Below are 4,392 nucleotides of genomic sequence, written 5' to 3' on the forward strand. Positions count from 1 at the left end.
ATTACGTATTGCTGTAATCTTTGTAACATTGTTAATTTTTTCTTAATTTCATTAATCTCCATCTATCTTATTTTCTTTTAGAGATTGTAGAGATCTATGGTATTTAGAGAATTTATGATTTTGCTTCAGGAATGAGATATTGATACTTTAGTATTATTTATCTTTAAACTCTTTTAATTTTTAATTATTGTTTCTAATTCAATAGATTCCTTTATTTGGTTTTCTTTTTCATTAATTTTTAGGTTTCTAGGATAATTATTTAGATTTTCTTCTTCTTCTTGTATTATGATATTTTTCTTCTAGTTTATCTTTTGATGGTAGTTATTAAGTTATTGTTATCATTTTTTTCTTGAATTATTAGGCCTTTTCTTTATCATTCGCTTTCTTTTCATTTTTATTCTTCTTGTAGTTTATTAACCCCCTTCTTCCGGTTTTTATCTTTTTAGTAATTGCTCTATTATTTCATTATCTTTATTATTTATTACATTAGGATTTTGCATTATTTTTTGTTCTTCGTGCTGCAAAATTATAAAGATCTAGTACACATTTCTACATAAGGATATTCATACATTTTTGACAAGTTATTCTATGTTTTATATATGGAATTTCCAGGTAACACTTATCACATTTGATTTAAAGTTTATTTTAAAATGGTTCAAATTTATGTGTGCATTTTTCAAAAATTTATATTTGATTATATTGTTCTAATAAGTATTTTGATTTATATCTAACTGTATATGTTTGTTTATTCATTTTTGTTCCTAGTTATTTTTACTTGATTGCATATAATTTATCTATTTCTTTTTATGATTTTTACTTTTATACCGCTTTTTAGATAATCTAAGTTGGATAGAATAGTTTCTAGTTTTAACAATTGTGTTTTAAATTATTTAGTTTTTAATGATTAACCCATTTTTGCATCCATTATTGTTTTTTTATTAATATTATTTTTAATTATTAATTAGTATGATTATTCTTTTGTCTCGGTTGAATATTTTTTACTTGATTGCATAATTTATCTATTTCATTTTATGATTTCCTTTGTACAGTTATACTATTTTTAGATAACTAGGTTGATAGATTTAGTTTTAATAACGTGTTTTAAATTATTTAGTTTTTTAATGATTAATTCCCATTTTGCATCCATTATTGTTTTTATTTTAATATTATTACTTTTAGAATTATTAATTTAGTATGATTATTTTTTTTCTTCTTGTTTGTTCATTTTCAAATTATACCGATATTCTTTAATATTATTAATTAAGATAGTCATTATTATTAAGATACTTATTACTTGTATTGTTATTATTTCTACTATTTTATGAATAATTAGATCCATTAATTGATCTTTTATTATTTGATTATTTATTAATATTACTTGATTTGATTGATTGATTTAATTAATTGATTATTTTATTAATTTATTAATTATTACTTGTTTACTTGTTTTCTTTGTTTATTAATTTATTACTTTAATTAATATTTCTTATTAATTGATTTTTACTATTTGTTATTTTGATTATTTTTCTTGAAATTTAGATTATTAATACTACTTTTGTCAAATAAAATTTTATCCAAAAATAAAATCTATGCAGAAATAAATTTATCAAGGCATTGGCTAACACTTTACTTTACAAAATTAAACTTATTGCTACTTAGTGAAATAAAATTTCAACAAGTAAAAATGAGAAAGAGTTCTTTTTTGATCAAAACAAGATCCACAACATATAATATGCTAGGAAGATTTAACTCGGGTTAATAACTTTAATTGATCCATAATTATTGAAATAAGGTTGTTTGAATTTTTTTAATTTAGGTTTCATCATCTTGATATAAGAACAATTAAGCCTTTTGTGAGACCAAGCATCGAGTATCTCTAACATGTTAGAGTAACCCAACTTCGCCGAAAGTTAACACTTTCGCTACTATTTTCCTTAAACGATCTCCGCTTCCTCAAGTGTACTGTTGGTGCTCTAGTTAATCTTAACCTCCTTATATCAGCTAGATCAACTCTATACACTAAGATCATTTAAGTTCCAATTTTCGTTTTTTTTTTTCATTGTTTTGCTAAGGTCAGGGTCAATAAAAAGTCATAAAACCAAGATAAACTTACTATCTACATGTTGTAGAGGGTTTACCCTTCATGATGAATATTACCTTATTTTTGTTGAGGAAAACCGTAGCCTATGATACCACATGGATCTAGTACGCCAACTTACTACTGTCATTTGAAATCGGTGGACGGGCTGCCCACGCCCTAAGTGAAGAAGGTTAGATGGTTGGAGCCTATAAGGGGCCTTTATATAGGTCTCCAAAGATCTAACCTCTAAATTTAATCTGGTTATAACTTAACCCATGGTCATTTGGTTGCACACTATTTACAATAGTGACTTGACAAGGCTCATAAACCACTACCAAACCATGTAAGGCTAAGGTTTTACAATGTAAAAGTACTATCTACAAAAGATCGCTACAAATAAACTTTTTTTTTTTTTTTGAAGCACAAAGCCATGGTTTATTTCATCCACAAGCGAGTAGGTGTGTGGTGGTGATCCCACCTTTACAAACCAAGCGGCCTTTGTATAGGCTCTAAAGACTTAACCTCTAACTTAACCTATATTCACCATAATTAGACACTATTTACAACAACGACTTGACCTAATACTAGTTAGATCCACTCTTATATATATTTAATAATTGTTCTATTATATTATCTTTATTTATTATATTGGATTTTACTTTTTTTTGTTCTAATGGTGGTAAAATTATAAATATCTAGTACACATATTCTATATATAAAACTATAATTCACTTTGTGATGTTACCTATGTTTTGTTACATGGAATTTGTAACACTTATCATTTTGACTTAAAGTTCATTTTAAATGGTTCAAATTTATTTTGGATTTATATCTAAATTATAGTATGTTTGTTGTCTATTTTATTATTCATTTATCTTATGTTTATTAAGTCCTTTTATTTAATCATAACAAATAATTTATTGAATCACATTCATTTCTTAGTCTTCGACCTTACGAATCTTCTAAGAAAAAACTTTTCCTCATTTTTATCAATAAATATGCTACAAAACATCACTATCATTTTTGCATTATCATTAATGTTTATACTACTATATCGATTTCATGGATTTCTAGATTTTGATATTAATATTTAATCTTTTCTTTTTTCACTTGTGGATTTTTTACATTCTATAGCATAGTCCTTCCATACCACATAAATAATATTTACATTTCTTGGTGGTTTATGTGTTTAAATTTTTAACACATGATTTAGTTTAGATCTTCCTTTAAAAATATTGGCTTCTTTTTTAGTCCTTTATGTTTTTCCATTTAAGGCTTCATACATAAATTTTACTACAATAACTCTAATTAGTGATTTGTCTATTCGTATTTCACTTAAACATTTATCTTTAAGTAATTAAATGTGAACATTATTGATGGTCAGCCACCTGTCCTCTTCCATCCAGCTTTTTGAAATAATACCCTAAAGGTTTAGGGAGCATAAATCACTTTTAAAGTTAATTCATTGTTTCAAATGTCCCATGGCTAAGGATATATGCTTGGACAAAATTGTACTATTTTCACCAAAGTTTGGATTGAGTCTTTCTAGACCCCTTTGATGCCATATCTTGTAATAATGTATCTCCTCTGATGGTGATTTACCTATAAAATGATTTGTCTAATTTGTCCTTACATTATAAGGATTATCTACCATTTGTACCATATATTGATATTCTCTGAATAAAATAACCATGGCTTAAGCTCTGAAGCTCCTTGATGCCCTAGTTTTATCCTTTTCATTTTCTTGGTTTTGTAGGGAGCTTGTAATGTGGAATTCTTATCAAGTCTTTGGCTTGGCTTTTTATGAATGTCTTGATACCTTTTTCCGATTTAAGTATACAGTTTTACTAACTTGATTGTAGGGTTTTATAAATATAGTGGTCATACACTTAGTGCCCTCCTTATGGCCAATCGTGACATCCTTAACTGTTTTTCCATCTCTTGTACTTTTACTTTTGAATTGTTTTGATTGCTTTTAAGCTGATTGGGATTATCTATGTTAGAATGCCGAAGTTAAGAAACTACCCAAATGTCCAAGCGCGAGCACCATGCGCAACCCCCAAAGAACCTCTCAATTTGAGCATGCTCGCATATCACATAGGTACATACACAAGGGCTATGATGACATTAAAGACTAAAACCTTGATACATTTTAGTCTACATGTAATGGGTATTCTGGAAACTCTTCGCATAGATGAACGAGTAAAGAGTTGGTCTCAAATGGTGGTTGGGTGAATTTATTCACGATGATGACCGCCTCATCGCCAATTGACTTTGGAGGTCTGTACTGCCAGCACACCAAGACCATAAGA

The sequence above is a fragment of the Dioscorea cayenensis genome, chromosome 19 (assembly GCF_009730915.1).
Source record: "Dioscorea cayenensis subsp. rotundata cultivar TDr96_F1 chromosome 19, TDr96_F1_v2_PseudoChromosome.rev07_lg8_w22 25.fasta, whole genome shotgun sequence".
Lineage (NCBI taxonomy): Eukaryota > Viridiplantae > Streptophyta > Magnoliopsida > Dioscoreales > Dioscoreaceae > Dioscorea > Dioscorea cayenensis.